General features: G+C 40.1%; 1 pseudogene; it reads right to left on the minus strand.

The window, feature by feature from the left end:
• Nucleotides 1-1338: 1338 nt before the first annotated feature.
• On the minus strand, nucleotides 1339-22989 carry LOC122723868 (annotated as a pseudogene).
• Nucleotides 22990-23469: the final 480 nt, after the last annotated feature.

Below are 23469 nucleotides of genomic sequence, written 5' to 3' on the forward strand. Positions count from 1 at the left end.
GACTTGCCAGGTGAGTATGGGGTTAGTGCTACCTTTAATGTGTCTGACTTGTCTCCTTTTGACCATGTTCCAGATTTGAGGACAAATCTTTTCGAGGAAGGAGGGAATGATACGAACCAGCAAACCCAATCACATGAGAATCAAGGAAGCAAGGATCTATTGGTGCTCCCTAGTGGACCACTGACAAGGAGCAAAGCTAAGAAGCTTGAAGTAGCTATGAACTTACACATTCAAGAACAAATAACACAAGAATTGACTGAGCTTGCCTTTGGCAAATGTCTCGTGAAGCTTGAACACACACCTAAGCTACTCACCTTGCTTAAGGTGTGTAATGGAGATAGTGCTGTCTAATTTATTCAGCATTGATATGATGGGCTTGCTATATTTTTATGATTTAACACTTGTTTTATTTTAGCTTTGCTTGGACTTGTATTCTGGCCATATTTTATCTTTTAAGTTTTAGAGTGTTGGGCCATGTTTTGGGCTTATGTTTTAATACTTATGCGTTATTTTAGTGTGTGATTGGGCTTGGGCCTTAGGTGCTTAAGTCAGACCCAAGAAGAGTGTCTTAGGGTTTTATTTGTTTTTCTCCTTACTATATAAGGATTAAAAACAATTGTAAGAGGCAGCTTTTAATCAAACTTTTCAGAATTTCTTTCATGCCTTTGGCGTGTATTGCTTTGAGTGAGAGTGAGGATTTGCTTTCATCAAGTGCACCAGAAATCTTGGCTAACTTATCAACTATTCGTTGTGGCGTTTATCGGATTCTCATCTAAATCCTTCGATCATTGGTGTTTCAGCTTCTCTAAGTTTGGGGTGCCATAGGAGGTGGGTTTATCAAATCTTTGGATTCCGTATCTACTTGTGCGTGTGGGTTTGAGGCTTGTGCCATAGGGTTCTGCGTCATAAGCTAACACACCTAAGCTATGCACTTGCACATTCAAGAACAAGTAACACAAGAATTGACTGAGGTTGCCATTGGCAAATGTCTCGCGAAGCTTGAAGACACACCTAAGCTAACTCACCTTGCTTGAGGTCTGTAATGGCGATAGCGCTGCCTAATTTATTCGGCATTGTTCTGATGGCTTGCTATGTTTCATTATTTAAACACTTGTTATATTTTGGCTTTGCTTGGGCTTGTATTCTGGCTATATTTTATCTGGCCTTGTATTCTCATCTAAATCCTTTGATCATTAGTGTTTCCGCTTCTCTATGTGTGGGTGCCATAGGAGGTGGGGGTATCAAGTCTTTGGATTCCATATCTACTTGTGCGTGTTGGTTTGAGCCTTGTGCCATAGGGTTCCATGTCACTTTCCCTCCTTGGCTAGAGCCATATAGCTACGCTAAAGAGTCCTGCTGCAGCCCTTGCTTGATCCTCTCCCACAGATCACTAGTGGGCTGAATAATATCTGCCAGCTCACCCTTGCGAGTCAAGGCATCGGCAATAGGGTTTGCCTTGCCTGGCTTATACTCCGTGACATTGTCAAACTCAACAAGAAAGTCTTGCCATCGGGCCAGTTTTGGAGAGAGCTTCCACTGCGTTAGAAAGTAGCTGGTGGCCACATTGTCGGTCTTGACCACAAATTTGCTCCAAAGCAAGTACTGACGCCAAGTGCGGAGACAATGCACAACGGCAGTCATCTCCCTGTCTTTCACCATATATATCTTTTCGGTGTCATTGAGCTTTCTACTTTCAAATGTAGCACAATGACACTCTTGCATAAGAGCCCCACCGACAGCAAAGTCAGAAGCATCGGCATGAACTTCGAAAGGCTTGGCACAATCAGGCAGGAATAGCACCGTTTGCTCCACAATTGCCTACTCTAGCCTTTTGAAGGCTTGCTGACACTTGCTGGACTAGTCCAAGCCTTGCCCTTTCTTCAGCAAATCAATGAGAGGGGCTGCGATGGAGGAGTATCCCTTGATAAACCTGCTATAATAGTTGCTAAGACTAAGGAAAGACCTCAATTTAGTAAATTTGGTGGGTGGTTCCCATTCTTGAATAGCTTGCACCTTGGAAGGATCCATGCGCAGCTTGCCATCACCAATTATGTGCCCTAGGAAAGCCACCTCCTTTTGGGCAAATGAGCACTTCTCCCTTTTGACATAGAGCTGGTTTTCACACAAAGTTTTAAACACTTGCCTCAAGTGTTCCAAATGCTCCCCTCAAGTATTACTATGGATAACAATATCATCAAGGTACACAACAACGAATTTGTCAAGGAATGGAGCAAGTAGCTTGTTCATTAATGTGCAGAATGTAGGCGGTGCATTGGTGAGACCGAAAGGCATGACCAAGAATTCGTATGCTCCATAGCGAGTAACACAAGTTGTCTTGCCTTCGTCTCCATCGGCTATGTGGACTTGATAGTACGCTGATTTTGGATCCAGCTTTGAGAATATCCTCGCCTTGCCTAGCTGGTCAAACAAGTCTGCTATGAGCAGAATAGGGTACTTGATGGTGATCTTGTTTAAAGTCCTATAGTCAATGCATAGCCGAAGTTCACGTGGAACCCTATGGCACAAGCCTGAAACCCACACGCACAAGTAGATATGGAATCCAAAGATTTGATAAACCCTCCTCCTATGGCACCCCACACTTAGAGAAGCTGAAACACCAATGATCGAAGGATTTAGATGAGAATCTGACAAACGCAACAACAAATAGTTGATAAGTTAGCCAAGATTCTTGGTGCAATTGATGAAAGCAAATCCGCACTCTCACTCAAAGCAATACACACCAAAGGCATGAAAAGAATTCTGAAGTTTTGATTAAAACCTGCCTCTTACAAGTGCTTGTTATCCTTATATAGTAAGGAGAAAACAAATAAAACCCTAAGACACTCTACTTAGGCCTGGTCGAAACACATATAAGGCCCAAGCCCAATCACACACTAAAATAACACATTAAACACATAAGTATTAAAACATAAGCCCAAAACATGGCCCAACACTCTAAAACTTAAAAAGATAAAGTATGGCCAGAATACAAGCCCAAACAAAACTAAAATAAAATAAGTGTTTAAATAATAAAATATAGCAAGCCCATCATAACAAAGCTGAATCTTCAGAAAAGCCTTTCTTGATCTTCACTTTAGGCTTCCCTTTGTGTAGTTTTGGCCCATAGGTTTGATTAGGCTTCCTAAGCCTATGGTTGCAAGTGTTGCACCAAATTTGCCCCATATGAGTTGAAACACGCCTCAAATGCATATGGATGATATGGATATGATTTTGAACTCCTTTTATATCCATTTGAATGATATAAGTTTGCTCCACACTATTGTTAGAAATCTGCCCTATTGGATCCATATGGTGCTTTGGAGGGCCTTATATAACCAGCATCCAGCAACTCCTTCAGCTGCCTCATCAATTCTTCTAGCTCAGGAGGCCCCTAGTTCCAGTTCAATGGCGTGGTCATCTTAATGTGGCCGAAATTGTGATATGCTTCCTATTTCATTTATATTGCCTTACCTATTTCAATTGATGGATGTAATTTATGGGAATCAATTTTGAATTATGAATTGGCTAGAACCAGATTAGGAGACAAAAGAAATTTTGCCTATTTCTAAATTGATTTGATATCAAATCCCTCTTTTAAGATCAGAACATTCGTCATAATGCTGAAGATGAGTGAAATTTAATTTTTTTTTTAATTCTATTTGTGGAATTTTGATACTTACCTTTTTGGGTAGATTTAAAAAGATCCATATTTAATTTGTCCAGATTCGTTGTCATTTGGATTCCAAATTTCAGTCTTTCGGTTGAAGTTTGCTTCTGCTTCCTTGACATTGCTGGAGTATTGTTTGCTTGTGTCTATACTGTAGGTGATATTTTCATGTAGCACGTGATTGATGAGGTGGAGGAGACTAATGAGGCTGTTTTGGAAGTTGTAGAGGAGAATGTGATTCCTAAATTCCCATTTGGAATTTAAAATGGGAAATTCCAAATGATGGCAAATCAAGTTACCATCGATTAATTCAAGACTTACGAGATGAGAACTATATTTGGGAAGCATGAGAGAATAAGGAAAAAAGCTACACTCTCTTCAACACATGTGGACGCACAACACAATTTTAGATTGCATAATGCATGTATGGCCAAATTACATTTAGGCCAGTTTTATTATTTTGTGGAATTTGTTTTAAATTAATCCACTTAAGGGCATAATGCCCATGCCCTTTACATTTAAAGCAGAGTGACTGCACAGGAAAGGATAAAAATGAGAGATATGCATGAGAGAAAACGTTAGTCGGTGTGGAGGTGCCATCTGGGTTGCCACCCATTAGGGGAATAGAACATTAGATTGATTTTGTTCCTCGAGCTCAGATTCCAAACCGTCCAGCTTACCGGAGTAATCTTGAAGAGACGAAGGAATTGCAAAAGCAAGTTGATGAGTTGCTAGCTAAGGGGCATATCAGGGAGAGCCTTAGTCCATGTGCAGTACCTGTTTTGTTGGTTCCAAAGAAAGACGGAGCAATACGCATGTGTGTTGATTGTCATGCGATCAACAGAATCACTGTAAAGTATTTTTGAGATTAACTAATGCACCTAGCATATTTATGTGGTGCTGTTTTCTTTACCAAAATTGATTTGAAAAGCGGTTATCATCAAATTAGGATGAAGCGGTTTATGTGAATGGTTAGTGATGCCTTTTGGCTTAACTAATGCACCTAGCATATTTATGAGATTAATGATGTAAGCACGACCAACAACACCAAAAATGATGAGCTAGCATTGCCTCAAGGACCAATTACAAGGTTGAGATCCAAGAGATTGAAGGAAGCACTTCAAGGATTCATGAAGGAATATGTTAAAGCTTTGCAAGTTCATTTTGAAGTTGAAAAACAATCTGGCCATTCCAAGTCAATTAGGCCAAATGAGTCCTTATTGACAATTCAAATTTTGTATTTATAGTGGGAAGTTATTTAGTAGTGGGTAGTTATCCAGTAGTGGATAGTGGCATAGATAATGGATCGATGCAGAGTAGTGGGTAGTGGCATAGATCATGGGTCCATGCATAGTAGTGGGAAGTGGCAAAGGTCATGGATCTTTATTTATGTTATATAAAGCATCTCTTTTTCCATATTGTGGACAGATTATCAATTATTCAATACAATTGCTTTATGCGATTCTTCTTTGAGAGCTTAAGAGAGATCTTGGATAGTGTTTTTACAAAACCAGTTGTACTTAATACTTGCTGTTTTAAGTGTCTATTTTGTTTGCTTGCTTTGAATTGTTTTTGTTGAGTCAATATTAAGATAAGTTAACCTAGGATTGCATGCTTAGGGATAACTTCGTGCTAAGCACATCCGTCTTGTTAATTTTTAATTCTTAGTTTGTCAATTTGGTGTCTTTCGGTCTGTTGGTTCCATACACTTAGTTTGACAAATTGCACTTAAAACAGCAAGTATTAAGTACAACTGGTTTTGTAAAAACACTATCCAAGATCTCTCTTAAGCTCTCAAAGAAGAATCGCATAAAGCAATTGTATTGAATAATTGATAATCTGTGTCTACAATAGAAAAATGGATGCTTTATATAGCCTAAATTAAGACCCATGATCTTTGCCACTTCCCACTACTATACATGGACCCATGATCTTTGCCACTACCCACAACTATGCATGGACCCATGATCTATGCCACTATCCACTACTAGGTAACCACCCACTACTGTTTAACTACCCACTACCAAATAACTACCCACTACTGGTTAACTACCAACTACTAAATGACTACCCACTATAAATACAGAATTTGAATTGTCAATAAGGACACATTTGGCCTAATTGACTTGGAATGGCCAGATTGTTCTTCAACTTCAAAATGAACTTGCAAAGCTTCAACATATTCCTTCATGAATCCTTGAAGTGCTTCCTTCAACCTCTTGGATCTCAGCCTTGTAATTGGTCCTTGAGGCAATGCTAGCTCATCATTTTTGGTGTTGTTGGTCGTGCTTACATCATCCCCTCCCTCTTGAAAAGGATTCGTCCTCGAATCTGTACCAAAATCAAAAGGAGACAAATCAGAAACATTAAAGGTAGCACTTACACCAAACTCACCTGGCAGATCAATTATGTATGCATTGTCATTGATCCGTTTCAGCACTTGATATGGTCCATCCCCTCGTGCATCGAGTTTTGATTTCCTTTGAGTTGGAAACCTTTCCTTTCGCATATGGATCCAAACCCAATCACCTGGTTTGAATACAACTTATTGGCCTGTTTCTCATATATGCTGTTACGCTTCTCAATATGCTCACGCGCTTTCACGTGTATTGATTTAACCATTTCAGCCTTCGCTTTTCCATCTAAATTAGACAACTCGTTCAAAGGTAAAGGCATTAAATCTAGTACAGTTAATGGATTAAAACCATACACAACCTCAAAAGGTGAATAACCAGTAGAAGAATGGACTGCTCGATTATAAGCAAATTCAACATATGGCAAACATTCTTCCCAAGTTTTCAAGTTCCTACCCACAATAGCACGAAGCATAGTTCCTAAAGTCCTATTAACAACTTCAGTTTGGCCATCTGTTTGTGGATGACAAGTAGTAGAAAATAAAAGTTTAGTACCCAATTTCCCCCACAAAACACGCCAGAAATGACTAAGGAACTTAGAATCTCTATCAGAAACAATAGTCCTAGGTATACCATGCAAACGGACTACTTCCCTGAAAAACAAATGAGCTATGTTCGTTGCATCATCAATTTTATGACATGGAATAAAATGTGCCATCTTGCTAAAGCGATCTACAACAACAAACACTGAATCTCTACCTCTTTTTGTCCTAGGTAAACCTATCACAAAATCCATAGATATATCAGTCCAAGGTTCAGTAGGTACAGGCAAAGGAGTATACAACCCATGTGGCAAGGACTTAGATTTAGCCTGTTTACATGCAAAGCATTGAGCACAAATTTTCTCTACATATTTTCGCATGTTAGGCCAATAAAAGTGTTCATTCAACATGTCTAAAGTCTTTTGCACACCAAAATGTCCCATTAATCCTCCTGAATGTGATTCTCTAACAAGCAACACACGCACTGAACAATTAGGTATGCATATTTGTTTCCCCCTAAAAAGAAACCCATCATGCAAATAAAACGTTTTAAATGCCCCATGTTCACATGCCTTAAATACATCAGAAAAATCAGTATCATTCTCATACATATCTTTCAAATGCTCAAATCCTAACAACTTAGAACTAAGCATGGAAGTCAATGCATAACGTCTAGATAATGCATCGGCAATCACATTCTATTTACCTTGCTTGTATTTAATCACATAAGGAAAGATTTCGAGATATTCAACCCACTTACCATGCCGCTTGTTCAACTTCCCTTGTCCCTTCAAGTGTTTGAGAGACTGATGGTCGGTATGAATCACAAACTCATTAGGCAGCAAGTAGTGTTCCCAAACTTCAAGAGCCCTAATCAGTGCATAGAACTCTTTGTCATAGGTGGAATAGTTCAATTGTGCGCCACCTAACTTCTCACTAAAATATGCTATGTGACGCGGAACCCTATGGCACAAGCCTCAATATCACACGCACAAGTAGATACGGAATCCAAAGATCTGATAAACCCACCTCCTATGGCACCCCAAACTTAGAGAAGCTGAAACACCAATGATCGAAGGATTTAGATGAGAATCCGACAAACGCCACAACGAATAGTTGATAAGTTAGCCAAGATTCCTGGTGCAATTGATGAAAGCAAATCCTCACTCTCACTCAAAGCAATACACGCCAAAGGCATGAAAGAAATTCTGAAAAGTTTGATTAAAAGCTACCTCTTACAATTGTTTCTTATCCTTATATAGTAAGGAGAAAAATAAATAAAACCCTAAGACACTCTTCTTGGGCCTGACTTAAACACATAAGGCCCAAGCCCAATCACACACTAAAATAACACATAAGTATTAAAACATAAGCCCAAAACATGGCCCAACACTCTAAAACTTAAAAGATAAAATATGGCCAGAATACAAGCCCAAACAAAGCTAAAATAAAATAAGTGTTCAAATAATAAAACATAGCAAGCCCATCATAACAAAGCTGAATCTTCACAAAAACCTTACTTGATCTTCACTTTAGGCTTTCCTTTATGTAGTTTTAGCCCATAGGTTTGATTAGGCTCCCTCAGCCTATGATTGCAAGTGTTGCACCAAATCTGTCCCATATGAATTAAAGCACGCCCCAAATATATATGGATTATATGAATATGATTTTGAACTACTCTTGGATTCATTGGAATGATATAAGTTTGCTCCACACCATTGTTAGAAATTTGTCCTATTGGATCCGTATCACTATGGGTCGGCCTTCCTGCATAAGAACAGCACCAATACCAATCCCAGAAGCATCACATTCAATTTCAAAGGTTTTAGAAAAATCAGGTAACCTTAAAACAAGAGCAGCAGTAAGTTTTTCCTTTAATGTGTTAAATGCAAGTTCCTGTTCTTTACCTCATTTAAACCCAACAGCCTTTTTAATAATCTCATTTAGAGGTGCAGCAATAGTGCTGAAATCTCTAACAAACCTCCTATAGAAGCTTGCCAATCCATGAAAGGATCTCACCTCATTAGCATTCTTAGATGTAGGCCATTCTTGGATAGCCTTAACCTTTTCAGTATCTACCTCAACTCCACGTGAACTAATAATAAATCCTAGGAATATGACACTATCAGTACAAAATGTGCATTTCTTAAGATTAGCATACAGTTCATGTTCACGCAACTTCTGTAAAACAAGTTCAACATGCCTAATGTGGTCATCCATGTTTCGGCTATAAATCAATATATCATCAAAATACACAACCACAAACTTACCTAGGTAATCACGCAAAACATGGTTCATCAATCTCATAAATGTGCTAGGTGCATTAGTTAAGCCAAAAGGCATGACTAACCATTCATATAAACCATATTTTTTCTTAAAGGCAGTTTTCCACTCATCACCTAACTTCATCCTAATTTGATGATAACCGCTTTTCAAATCAATTTTTGTAAAGAAAACAGCACCACATAATTCTTCAAGCATATCATCTAATCTAGGAATAGGATGGCGATACTTTACAGTGATTTTGTTGATCGCACGACAATCAACACACATGCGCATTGTTCCATCTTTCTTTGGAACCAACAAAACAGGTACTGCGCATGGACTAAGGCTCTCCCTGATATGTCCCTTAGCCAGCAACTCATCAACTTGCTTTTGCAATTCCTTCGTCTCCTCAGGATTGCTACGGTAAGCTGGACGGTTTGGAATCTGAGCTCCAGGAAAAAAATCGATTTGATGTTCTATTCCCCTAATGGGTGGCAACCCAGATGGCACCTCCTCAGGAAATACATCCGCAAACTCCTGCAATAACTTAGAAAAAGAACTAGGCAATTCAACAGTAGGGTTAGTCTCAATCATAAAATTGGAACTAAAACGCAATATAATCAAAGCTCTCTTCCCTAAGTATGCTTTCTTCAGCTCTCTCTCTTTACAATAAAAGGAAGACTTGCTGAATTCTTCACTCTTCTCACTCAGCTCTCCTTTTACCTCCACACTCACTAACGTTTTCTCTCCTGCACATCTCTCATTTTTATCCTTTCCCGTGCAGTCACTCTCCTTTGGGCCATTCGAAACATTCATTTTACTACTGGCCTCTTTTCCCTCATTCTTTTTACTTGTCTCACCTCCCTTACCCAATTTAGCAGATTGTTGTAATTTCACTTGATCTGCATATACATCTTTAGGAGATAATGGTACAAGTATATGTTTTACACCGAGGAACGTAAAAGAAAACCTATTACTATACCCATCATGAATGACACGCCTATCAAATTGCCATGGTCTACCTAACAAAATGTGTCCAGCCTGCATGGGTACAATATCACAAGTAACCTCATCTACATATTTGCCAATAGAAAATGACACTTTACATTGCTTGGTTACCTTTGCCTCGCCGCTATCATTCAACCACTGAAGTCTGTAAGGATTAGGGTGTTTAATAGTTTCTAGTCCTAATTTATCAACTAAAATAGTACTAGCACAATTAACTTGACTACCCGAATCTATTATCATGCTACAGACTTTACCACCAACCAAACAACGAGTGTGAAAGATGTTTTCACGCTGTTCAAGTCCCTCTTCTTTAATAGAAACATTTAAAGTACGCAATATCACTAAGGACTCTCCTTGAACAGGATACTCTTCTATCTCTACATCAGAACAATCTTCTAAAGGTGGTACTTCATCAGAATCAGAATCACTTTCGGAGACTATCTCATCTCCCCTCACTACCATGGCACGTTTATTAGCACACTCATTGGCATAATGCCCACGCCCTTTACATTTAAAGCACTGAATATCTCTAGTTCTATTTGATTTAGGGGCTGATTCATTTTTACCATGAGAGTTGGATGTTTCTTTGGAAGGTAACATGCCTTTTTGAGTTGAAGACTTTTCAAACCTTTTAGGATCAGACTTGGTGTTCCATTTGGAACCCCATTTGCTGTTGGAGTTTTGAGCAGCCCTGTTGCTCCCCCATCTATTTCGGCCTCTTTGTCTTTCCACCTTAATTGCAATGTTCACCAAGTCTTCCAAATCAACATATGGTTGCAAATCAACCACATCAGCAATCTCCTTGTTTAGACCACCAAAGAAACGAGCCATAGTCTGGTCTTCCTCCTCCACTATGTTTGCTTTGATCAGGAGCAACTCCATCTCCTTATGATACTCATCAACAGACTTTGATCCCTGAGTTAATCTTTGCAATTGATGATGGAGATCTCTATGGTAATAAGTAGGCACATATTTCTTCCTCATGATTCGCTTCATCTCATCCCAACTAGCAATGGGTAACTCTCCATTCCTTCTCCTAGATTTCACAAGCTCATCCCACCATATTAGTGCATAATCTGAAAACTCAAGGGCAGCAAGTTTTACCTTTTTATCATCGGAATAGTTTTGACAGTTAAAAACCATCTCCACTTTACGCTCCCACTCTAAATAGGCATCAACATCAGCCTTACCATTGAAGCTTGGAATCTTCATCTTTATGGAGTTCATACTGTTATCTACATATGGTACACGATCATTGAACCTTCTGGCTCGGACAGGGGCTGATTGTGCCTCATTTTCCTCATCATAGGATGGATCGTGTGTATCATCATCCCTCTGATGTAAGCACAACCAACAAACACAAAAATGATGAGCTAGCATTGGCTCAAGGACCAATTACAAGGTTGAGATCCAAGAGGTTGAAGGAAGCACTTCAAGGATTCATGAAGGGATATGTTGAACCTTTGCAAGTTGATTTTGAAGTTGAAGAACAATCTGGCTATTCCAAGTCCATTAGGCCGAATGTGTCCTTATTGACGATTCAAAATTTTGTATTTGCATTAACAGATTCCCCATCAATAATTCAGTAGTGGATAGTTAACCAATAGTGCGTAGTTATTCAGAAGTGGATAGTGGCATAGTTCATGGGTTCATGCATAGTAGTGGGTAGTGGCATAGATCATGGGTTCATGCATAGTAGTGAGTACTGGCATAGATCATGGGTCCATGCATAGTAGTGGGGAGTGGCAAACATCATTGGTCTTTATTTAGGTTTTTACTTTTTGTTTTTTTTTAGTTAGGCTAGGCTGGCTTAGGGTATGTAAAGCATCTCTTTTTTCATATTGTACACAAAGATTATCAATTATTCAATATAATTGCTATATATGATTCTTCTTTGAGAGCTTAAGAGAGATTTTGGTTCTTAACATTGCATCACGAATAAAGTTTGATACTAACTTGTATGGTTCTTATTCTTGCTGCTCTTGAAATCAATAAGTTATAAGTGTTCTTAATTGCATGTTAATTAAGGGTGCTTTAGATTGGGGAATTATTTTTCAGAACTAAGTTCTTTTTACTAGGGTATGTGTCGTTTCAGTCTCTAACACGGGACGCCTAGAAGCATGTGTAGGGTAATTCAACTTATGCTTCTTCAGCTGCCTAGAAGCATAAGCAATCACCCTTTCATTCTGCATCAGTACACAACCCAGTCCCACACGGGACGCATCACAATAGACTGAGAAGTCTTCATTACTAGATGGCAGAGCTAACACTGGTGCTGAAGTCAACCTCTTCTTTAGCTCCTCAAAGCTCTCCTCACACTGGTCGGTCCACACAAACCTCTGGTTCTTCTTAGTTAGTCTGGTCATGGGAGCTGCAATCTTAAAGAAGTCCTGAACGAACCTCCTGTAGTAACCTGCTAGACCCAAGAAGCTCTTGATCTCTGTCACTGTAGTGGGTCTAGGCCAGTTTGCTACAGCTTCCACTTTCTTGGGGTCTACCTCGATTCCATTTTCTGACACCACATGCCCCAAGAATGAAATGCTCCTCAGTCAGAACTCACATTGACTGAAAACTCTGTTCATGAGGTCCATGAATGCTGCAGAGGCATTAGTTAACCCGAACGGCATCACAAGGAACTCATAGTGCCCATATCTGGTCCTGAAGGTTGTTTTCGACACATCCTCTTCTCTTATCCTCAGCTGATGATACCCCGATCTCAGATCTATTTTGGAGAAACAACATGCTCCTGCTAGCTGGTCGAATAGATCGTCGATCCTTAGCAACGGGTACCTATTCTTGGTAGTGACCTTGTTCAACTGCCGGTAGTCGATACAAAGTCTGAGGGATTCATCCTTCTTTTTCACAAATAGCACTGGAGCACCCCAAGGTGAGGTACTCGGTCGGATGAAGCCCTTATCTACCAACTCTTGCAACTGCTCTTTAAGCTCTTTCAATTCTGCGGGTGCCATCCTGTAGGGAGGGATGGAGATCGGTCTGGTTCCAGGCATCAACTCAATTTCGAACTCTATCTCCCTAGCAGGTGGTAAATCGGGCACTGAGGCGGGCTCTCTGACATGACTATCCAGCTCTCTCACATGAGCTAGAAAACCCTGACAACCCCTCCTGAGGAGCCTACGAGCCTGTAGAGCTGATATCATACCTCTAGGTGTACTCCCCCTATCTCCTCTGAAGACAACCTCTGACCCATCTTGACATCTGAACTTGACTACCTTGTCTCTGCAGTCCAAGGTAGCTCCATGGGTAGATAGCCAATCCATCCCTAGAATGACGTCAAAATCTGTCAAATCTAGAACCACCAGGTCGGCGGAAAGGCATCTGACTCTGGACTATACTGGCAGACTGATACGGATCCAATAGGACAAATTTCTAACAATGGTGTGGAGCAAACTTATATCATTCCAATGGATCCAAGAGTAGTTCAAAATCATATTCATATAATCCATATATATTTGGGGCGTGCTTCAATTCATATGGGACAGATTTGGTGCAACGCTTGCAATCATAGGCTGAGGGAGCCTAATCAAACCTATGGGCTAAAACTACATAAAGGAAAGCCCAAAGTGAAGATCAAGTAAGGCTTTTGTGAAGATTCAACTTTGTTATGATGGGCTTGCTAGTTTTATTATTTAAACACTTGTTTTATTTTAGTTTTGTTTGGGCTTGTATTCTGGCCATATTTTATCTTTTAAGTTTTAGAGTGTTGGGCCATGTTGTGGGCTTATATTTTAATACCTATGTGTTATTTTAGTGTGTGATTAGGCTTGGGTCTTATGTGTTTAAGTCAGGCCCAAGAAGAGTGTCTTAGGGTTTTATTTGTTTTTCTCCTTACTATATAAGGATAAGAATTAATTGTAAGAGCCAGCTTTTAATCAAACTTTTCAGAATTTCTTTCATGCCTTTGGCGTGTATTGCTTTGAGTGAGAGTGAGGATTTGCTTTCATCAATTGCACCAGGAATCTTGGCTAACTTATCAACTATTCGTTGTGGCGTTTGTCGGATTCTCATCTAAATCCTTCGATCATTGGTGTTTCAGCTTCTCTAAGTTTGGGGTGCCATAGGAGGTGGGTTTATCAGATCTTTGGATTCCGTATCTACTTGTGCGTGTGGGTTTGAGGCTTGTGCCATAGGGTTCCGCGTCACAGACTGACTCTGCCACTGACGGGTCACACTTGGGTCCACTGACCCATAAGGGACACTCTAACCCAGAGACCATCAATCTCAACCTCTCGATGGCCCTCGGAGCAATGAAAGAATGAGATGCACCAGGGTCCATTAATGCATACACATCAGAACAACCAATGATGAGATTACCTGACACCACGATGTTGGATGTGTTTGCCTTCTGCTGAGTCATGGTGAAGATCCGTGCTGGAGCTGATGGACCTTCACCTCTGAAACTTGCTGAAGAAGAGGCTGCCCCTCTCCCTCTGCCTCTGCCACTAGCCTGAGTCGCGGCTGGAGCTACTGGTTGAGCCACACTGCCAAAGGCTGTCTGCTGAGACTGCGCCATAAAAGCTTCTCTAGGACACTCCCGAGCCATGTGTCCCTCCTGCCCACATCTGAAGCAGGCTGTTGTCCCAACCAGACATACACCCTTGTGCGGCTTCCCACACTTCCTGCATATTGCATTATCTGCACCCGAGCTCGAGTCACTTCCTAATCCCAGACCAGACTTGATCTTATTCCAGAACTTGTTCTTCTTTGACTTCTTGGGGCCTCTGTCCCACTTCTTACTGCCTGAACTCAGAGAAGAAGGGTCTAACCTTCCCCCACCTGGGGCCTTGGAACCAGAAGGCTGTGACACTGACTGCTTGACTTTCCCTTCGATGATAGCACTAGCCTCCATCCTCCGAGCCATATCCACTATGGCATGGAAACTCTCCCTCTCTGCTGACTGAATCAAGGAGGAATACCTGGAATGGAGCCTCATGATATACCTCCTTGACGTCCTCTGATCTGTGTCTAGATTCTGCCCAGCAAACGGCAACAGCTCCAAGAATCTGTCTGTATACTCATCCACGCTCATCTCCTCTGTCTGCCTCAACTGTTCAAATTCAATCATTTTCAGCTCCCTGGAACTGTCAGGGAAAGCCCATCCTGCAAACTCATTGGCAAACTCCTCCCAGGATAGACTATCCAACCTCGGGTTCACATAATTCTTAAACCACTCTCGGGCCTTTTTGCATTTTAGTGTGAACCCAGCCATCTGAATGGCTCTACTGTCATCAGCTCCTATCTCATCTGTAATCGTTCTGACCCTCTCAAGGTACACAAACGGGTCATCACCGATTTCAAACTGGGGAGCACCTAGCTTCATGTAATCGGTCATCTTGACCTTGCTCCCTCCAGATGAGCTAGGTTTAGTCATATGAGTTTCTGGGACCGTAGGTGCTGCTGGTGGTGGAGGAGGTGCAGCATCCCCGGGGTAGGGTTTGCTGTACCTGGGTAGAATGATGGGAGTGGGTACATAGGGTACTGTGGGTATGGTGGGTAGAAAGGTGGGTATGGCATGTGAGAGTGATAAGGGTTATAGCTAGCGTAATTCAATGTACCTCCCATCGAATACCCGGGATTTTGAGAAAAGGGTGGGTACTGGGGTGGCTGAACAAATCTCGAGGCCTGAGTGCCTCCTTGGGACTCTCCCACATCCTCTTCCGACATACTCACTCCAAGACTGCCATCCCTCCTCTGATCTACATCCATCTGATCCCCCACATCCTCTGACATACCACCCTGAACTGTTCCTCTCACTGATCTGCTTCTTCCCAGATCCAAAGACCTTCTAAGGTCTCTTACAGTTCTTTCTCTGCTGGACCTACTAGACATTGCCCTAGGCAATGCTGGAGGACGGGCATCCGTGCCCTTGTCCTGGGGTGGTACTCTAGTCAATCGTGCAGATCGACGAGTTCCTCTCATCCTGTTTACTAAAAAACAACACACATCACATAAACATCAGCATCAAATGGTTCATGCGCAAACACATGAACCCTCATCATATACATCACATACATAGCATATCATCAATGCACATGTATACAATCATGGCATTTCACATTATCAATCAAGACAGGACACTACATCCTATCCTAGTGGACATGATCTTCCTATTGTGCTTGACCTTCTATAACATCTATGAGCCCGACACTTTCTATAGGTCCGATCATATGAACCTAGGGCTCTGATACCAATCTGTAATGACCCGGAAACCGGACCGCCACCGGTACTAGGATCCAGATCGGCTTAAGGCCGCCGGGACCCGTAGCAAGCCTAACATACATGATACGGATAAGGAAATAATACGATACTTCAAAGATTTAAAAAGGGAAACTCCAAATCATGACAAATCAAGTTACAATCGCTTAATTCAAGGCTTACGAGATGAGAACTATATTTGGGAAGCATGGGAGAATAAGGAAACAAATCAGACTCTCTTCAACACATGTGGACGCACAACACAATTTCAGATCGCGTAATGCATGTGTGGCCAAATTGCATTTAGGCCAGTTTTATTATTTTGGTATTTTAGTATTTTGTGGGATTTGTTTTAAATTAATTTGGCCTATATTAGAAGCCAAATTCGTGCAGCCCATTTAGGAAGGAGATTTCTCCAAGATAATTTAGGAAAATGATCTTTAATGTAATCCAGATTTGACTATTTGACTAGATACCCTTCCTATATTGTAATTACACCATCCTACAATAGAATTAGGGTTTGAAGGCTATAAAAACACCCTTAAGGTGGCAGCCACGAGAAGACAGTGAATAAAAATGATTTTTTGAACAATATTTGGTTCTTCTCCATTATTTGGTAACTTATCAAGGTTTAACCTTGTGGCGTTCTGATATGGATTTCCTCCATGCTTAGTTAACTTATCAAAAATTTCTTGTGGCGTTCTCGAAGCTGGAATCGCTTGATTATCTATGTTTCTAATCACATGGTTGGTTAGGGGTGTGGTAGAGCAACCTTCGCTTGATTATCCATGTTTCTAATCACATTCGTTGGTTAGGGGTGTGGTAGAGCAACCTTCTGGAAGATATCTTTGTCTTGTTCTCTATCAAGTTGTGTGACGGGGTTTTTGATCACAAGTTGGTCCTGGGTTCCGCATCAGTTGGTATCAGAGCACGGTGATAGATAAATTTCTATTTATCTATATTTATTTATTTCGTAAGTTTTTTTTTATTTTTTCATTATTTTTTTATTTCGGTTTATCTTATAATTTCTCTCAACAAAAAAAGGAAAAAAAAAAGAGAATTTATTTTTTATTTTAGTGTGAGATTTTTTCTTTAAAAAAAAAGTGAGAGATAAGAAAAAAAAAAAAAAAGAAGAGTAAAGAAAAAAAAATTATTTCAATTGTTTGATTTCAAAAAGAGAAAAAAAAAAGAAAAAACGAGGAGAGATGTCAAAATTTAGTGTTTTATTAATGAAATATCATACTGCATTCAAGGAGAATCCCATGTCGATCGATTCTTTTCTTATCATTATGGTTGAAGATTCGAGGACGAATCTTTTTGAAGAAGCAGAGAATGCTACGGATAAGGAAATAATACGATACTTCAAAGATTTAAAAAGGGAAACTCCAAATCATGACAAATCAAGTTACAATCGCTTAATTCAAGGCTTACGAGATGAGAACTATATTTGGGAAGCATGGGAGAATAAGGAAACAAATCAGACTCTCTTCAACACATGTGGACGCACAACACAATTTCAGATCGCGTAATGCATGTGTGGCCAAATTGCATTTAGGCCAGTTTTATTATTTTGGTATTTTAGTATTTTGTGGGATTTGTTTTAAATTAATTTGGCCTATATTAGAAGCCAAATTCGTGCAGCCCATTTAGGAAGGAGATTTCTCCAAGATAATTTAGGAAAATGATCTTTAATGTAATCCAGATTTGACTATTTGACTAGATACCCTTCCTATATTGTAATTACACCATCCTACAATAGAATTAGGGTTTGAAGGCTATAAAAACACCCTTAAGGTGGCAGCCACGAGGAGGCAGTGAATAAAAAATGATTTTTTGAACAATATTTGGTTCTTCTCCATTATTTGGTAACTTATCAAGGTTTAACCTTGTGGCGTTCTGATATGGATTTCCTCCATGCTTAGTTAACTTATGAAGAATTTCTTGTGGCGTTCTCGAAACTGGAATCGCTTGATTATCTAAGTTTCTAATCACATGGTTGGTTAGGGGTGTGGTAGAGCAACCTTCGCTTGATTATCCATGTTTCTAATCACATTCGTTGGTTAGGGGTGTGGTAGAGCAACCTTCTGGAAGATATCTTTGTCTTGTTCTTTATCAAGTTGTGTGACGGGGTTTTTGATCACAAGTTGGTCCTGGGTTCCGCATCACCATTCTGATATGAATCTAATAGGACAAATTTCTAACAATGGTGTGGAGCAAACTTATATCATTCCAATGGATCCAAGAGTAGTTCAAAATCATATTCATATAATCCATATATATTTAGGGCATGCTTTAACTCATATGGGACAGATTTGGTGCAACATTTGCAATCATAGGCTGAGGGAGCCTAATCAAACCTATGGGCTAAAACTACATAAAGGAAAGCCTAAAGTGAAGATCAAGTAAGACTTTTGTGAAGATTCAACTTTGTTATGATGGGCTTGCTAGTTTTATTATTTAAACACTTGTTTTATTTTAGTTTTGTTTGGGCTTGTATTCTGGCCATATTTTATCTTTTAAGTTTTAGAGTGTTGGGCCATGTTGTGGGCTTATATTTTAATACTTATATGTTATTTTAGTGTGTGATTGGGCTTGGGTCTTATGTGTTTAAGTCAGGCCCAAGAAGAGTGTCTTAGGGTTTTATTTCTTTTTCTCCTTACTATATAAGGATAAGAAACAATTGTAAGAGGTAGCTTTTAATCAAACTTTTCAGAATTTCTTTCATGCCTTTGGCGTGTATTGCTTTGAGTGAGAGTGAGGATTTGCTTTCATCAATTGCACCAGGAATCTTGGCTAACTTATCAACTATTCGTTGTGGCGTTTGTCGGATTCTCATCTAAATCCTTCGATCATTGGTGTTTCAGCTTCTCTAAGTTTGGGGTGCCATAGGAGGTGAGTTTATCAGATCTTTGGATTCCGTTATCTACTTGTGCGTGTGGGTTTGAGGCTTGTGCCATAGGGTTCCGCGTCAGTTGGTATCAGAGCCAAAGTGAGGTAAATTCTTATTTATCTCAGGATCTAGAGTTTTATTTTTTTTTTGAGTTTTCCTTTGTCTTTCTTGTTGATTTCGGTGAAAGCTTTTGTATCCATGGCTGCACCTTCTTGATTATTAATCTAAAAAAAAAAAAATTGAAATACAAAAAAAAAAAAAATCGCCTTTGCCTTATTTATCTTGATCTGGCCGAAATTGTGATATACTTCTTTTTTCGTCCATATTGCCTTACCTATTTCAATTGATTACAGTAAATTATAGGAATTAATTTTGAATTTTGAATTTTGAATTGGGTTGAATCCAGATTATGAGATAAAAGAAATTCTGCCAATTGCCTAAAGTGCACATTTAAGGCAATTGCATCTACATTGGTTTGATGTCAATCCCTTCTTTTAACACCAGAATTTTCGTCCATGTCTCTGATCTGAGAGAAATTTACATTTTTTTTTTCTGATTCTATTTGCAGTGTTTTGATACTTTCCTTTTTGGGTAGATTTAATTAGATCCATATTTAATTTGCTTTGAAGTGAATTAATTTCAAACTTTTGTCCAGGTTCGTTTTTATTTGAATTCAAAGTTTCTTTTTTGATTTAAACTTGCTTTTGCTTCCTTGACATTGCTGGAGTATTGTTTGCTTGGGTCTATACTCTAGGTGATATTTTCAAGTAGCACAAAACCTAGTTCGTGTGTTACTTTCCAAATTGTCAGTGTCTTCTTTCTAGTTTTTGCGCTCTTCGTTCTTTCTTTAGGTTTTCTTTTTTTTTGTTTCATTAAACGCACCTTGTGGTTAGTTGGTTGACCTTAGTTTCTGAAGTGCAATTGAAGAATCAGCAAAAGAGTGGTAAGTGTGCAAACACTTGAGTTCTTTCTTTTCTAACACAATATTTGCTAGTTCTCTTTGTTCTTTGTTGATTAAAGGTAGGATGAGTAAAGATCAGAATGTCTCACCAGCGTCCACTTCTACAAGAATACCTCAAAGAACTCATAATTGCAATAATGACTGTGATGATTCGGATGTGTTTGTTAATAATGTGTTGCTTGCTGCACATTGTGAGATGCTTGTTGCTAGGCGTGCTCTGAATATGCGGGTTAAGGAAGAAAGCCTGAAACAGCGGGAAAACATATTTCACACTAGGTGTTTGGTTAATGGAAAAGTGTGTACTGTCATTATTGATGGAGGTAGTTGTGCAAATGTGGCTAGTGTGTATATGGTGGAGAAATTGGGCTTGGCTTCTATTAAACACTCTAAGCCATACAGATTGCAATGGTTGAACGACTGTGGTGAGGTCAGAGTTACACGCCAGGTGGTTATACCATTTTCTATTGGTAGGTATAAGGATGAGATCTTGTGCGATGTGGTACCTATGCAGGCAAGCCATATATTGTTGGGTAGGCCGTGGCAATATGATAGAAAGGTGCAACATGATGGGCTCAATAACAAGTACTCCTTCACTCATGAAGGACAGAAGCTTATACTCGCTCCTTTATCACCTCAAGAGGTATATGCCGATCACATAAAAATGCTGGAGAGGGAGAGGGAGGCTTCGGCCTTGGCTACAAAGGAGAGTGAGAGCTTGAGTTCTGTGGAAAAAATGAGAGAAAAGAGTGAGTTTGAGGGTAACGAGGCTGGAAAAGAATCAAGACTACTTCAAGGAGGGAAGATGGAGAAAGAAAAGGAGAAAGAAGAGGCTAAAGTTCCAATGTCAACTTCCATAGAGATTGAAATTGAAAATTCCATTAATGAACTTATAGAAGAGGTTGTGAATGATGGTGGACATGGGGAGCACATGATTGATGAGGTGGAGGAGGTGAATAAGACTGTTTTGGAAGTTGTAGAGGAGAATGGGTCACATCCACATGATCTTTCTATGACTAATATTTTTATGTCTAGTTCATTTGTTCTTGATGTGCAGGTTGTTGATGAAAACATCCATGATGAAAGTTTTATACTATTTCCACCTATTCAAAAGGAGGTCTTTGAAGATACATGGGTGCCTAAAGCTTTCCTTCTTGACATAAATATCAGCAAGATTCGAGGACGAATCTTTTCTAAAGAAAGAGGGAATGATATGAATCTAATAGGACAAATTTCTAACAATGGTGTGGAGCAAACTTATATCATTCCAATGGATCCAAGAGTAGTTCAAAATCATATTCATATAATCCATATATATTTAGGGCATGCTTTAACTCATATGGGACAGATTTGGTGCAACATTTGCAATCATAGGCTGAGGGAGCCTAATCAAACCTATGGGCTAAAACTACATAAAGGAAAGCCTAAAGTGAAGATCAAGTAAGACTTTTGTGAAGATTCAACTTTGTTATGATGGGCTTGCTAGTTTTATTATTTAAACACTTGTTTTATTTTAGTTTTGTTTGGGCTTGTATTCTGGCCATATTTTATCTTTTAAGTTTTAGAGTGTTGGGCCATGTTGTGGGCTTATATTTTAATACTTATATGTTATTTTAGTGTGTGATTGGGCTTGGGTCTTATGTGTTTAAGTCAGGCCCAAGAAGAGTGTCTTAGGGTTTTATTTCTTTTTCTCCTTACTATATAAGGATAAGAAACAATTGTAAGAGGTAGCTTTTAATCAAACTTTTCAGAATTTCTTTCATGCCTTTGGCGTGTATTGCTTTGAGTGAGAGTGAGGATTTGCTTTCATCAATTGCACCAGGAATCTTGGCTAACTTATCAACTATTCGTTGTGGCGTTTGTCGGATTCTCATCTAAATCCTTCGATCATTGGTGTTTCAGCTTCTCTAAGTTTGGGGTGCCATAGGAGGTGAGTTTATCAGATCTTTGGATTCCGTTATCTACTTGTGCGTGTGGGTTTGAGGCTTGTGCCATAGGGTTCCGCGTCACATTCCCTTAACCCCCAGGTTTGCAGGTACAGGATAGACCAGGAGGTCAGCAGGAGTCAAGTTATGATTATGTAATAGCTAGATGTGGACATGATAAATGATGTAATATGATAGACATGTAATGTAATGAAGTTATTGAGGTTTAGAATTTGTGCTTGACCCCGGTTTATACAGTGTATCCCTTTTGAATACATGATCTGTGTTTTGAGATGTTTATGATGTACCAAGCTTAATGTATGTTATGATACTCCATTGGAGTATTTGATGAGGACTCCAGTTTGTGGTTTATGTTTATGTTATGTGCATGCACAGGTTAAGCTTGGTTAAGGAAAAGAAAAAGTTTATAGTGTTATGGTTATGTTTGATCATGTATGGGATTAAACAGGTTTACAGGTTTATGTTTGGCTTGCTACGGGTCCCGGCGGCCTTAAGCCGATCTGGATCCTAGCGCCGGTAGCGGTCCGAATTTCCGGGCTGGTACAGAGTGGTATCAGAGCCCTAGGTTCACATGGTCGGACCTATAGTGTGTCGGGCTCATAGATGTTATAGAAGGTCAAGCACAATAGGAAAGATCATGTGATGCGGGTTCATGTGTCTCCACATGAACCATATGATGCTGATGTGTGCTATGTGTTGTTTTCAGTAAACATAATGAGGGGAACTCGTCGATCTGCACGATTGACTGGAGTACCACCGGAGGATGAGGGCATGAGTGCCCGTCCCCCTGCATTGCCAAGGGCAATGTCTAGCAGATCTAGCAGAGAAAGAGCAGTAAGAGACCCTAGAAGGTCTTTGGATATGAGCAGAAGTAGATCAGTGAGGGGAACAGTTCAAGGCGGAATGTCAATAGGTGTGGGAGATGACATGGATGTGGATCAGAGGAGGGATGGCAGTCTGGGAGTGAGCATGTCTGAAGAGGGCATGGGAGAGTCACAAGGAGGCACTTAGGCCTCGGGTTTGTCCAACCACCCCAATACCCACCCTTCTCACAAAATCCCGGGTATTCGATGGGAGGTACATCGGATTACCCCAGTTTTAACCCTTACCACTCACACATGCCATACCCACCTTACTACCCACCATACTCGCAGTACCCTATCTATCCACCCTCTCCCTACCATCCAAATCCAGCAAACCCTACCTCAGGGAATGCTGTACCTCCTCCACCCCCAGCAAAACCCACAGTTCCAGAAACCCACATGCCTAAACCTAGCTCATCTGGAGGGAGCAAGGTGAAGATGACCGACTACATGAAGCTTGGTGCTCCTCAGTATGACAAAGGGGATGACCCATTTGAGTATCTTAGAAGGGTCAAAATGATTACAGATGAGATAGGAGCTGATGATAGCAGAGCCATTCAGATGGCTGGGTTCACACTCAAATGCAAGAAGGCCCGTGAGTGGTTTAAAAATTATGCGAACCCGAGGGTGGACAGCATGACATGGGAGGAGTTTGCAAACGAGTTTGCTGGATGGGCTTTCCCTGATAGCTAGCTCCAGGGAATTGAAGATGATTGAATTTGAACAGTTGAGGCAAACCGATGGGATGAGTGTGGAGGAGCTC

The sequence above is a fragment of the Manihot esculenta genome, chromosome 6 (assembly GCF_001659605.2).
Source record: "Manihot esculenta cultivar AM560-2 chromosome 6, M.esculenta_v8, whole genome shotgun sequence".
NCBI lineage: Eukaryota > Viridiplantae > Streptophyta > Magnoliopsida > Malpighiales > Euphorbiaceae > Manihot > Manihot esculenta.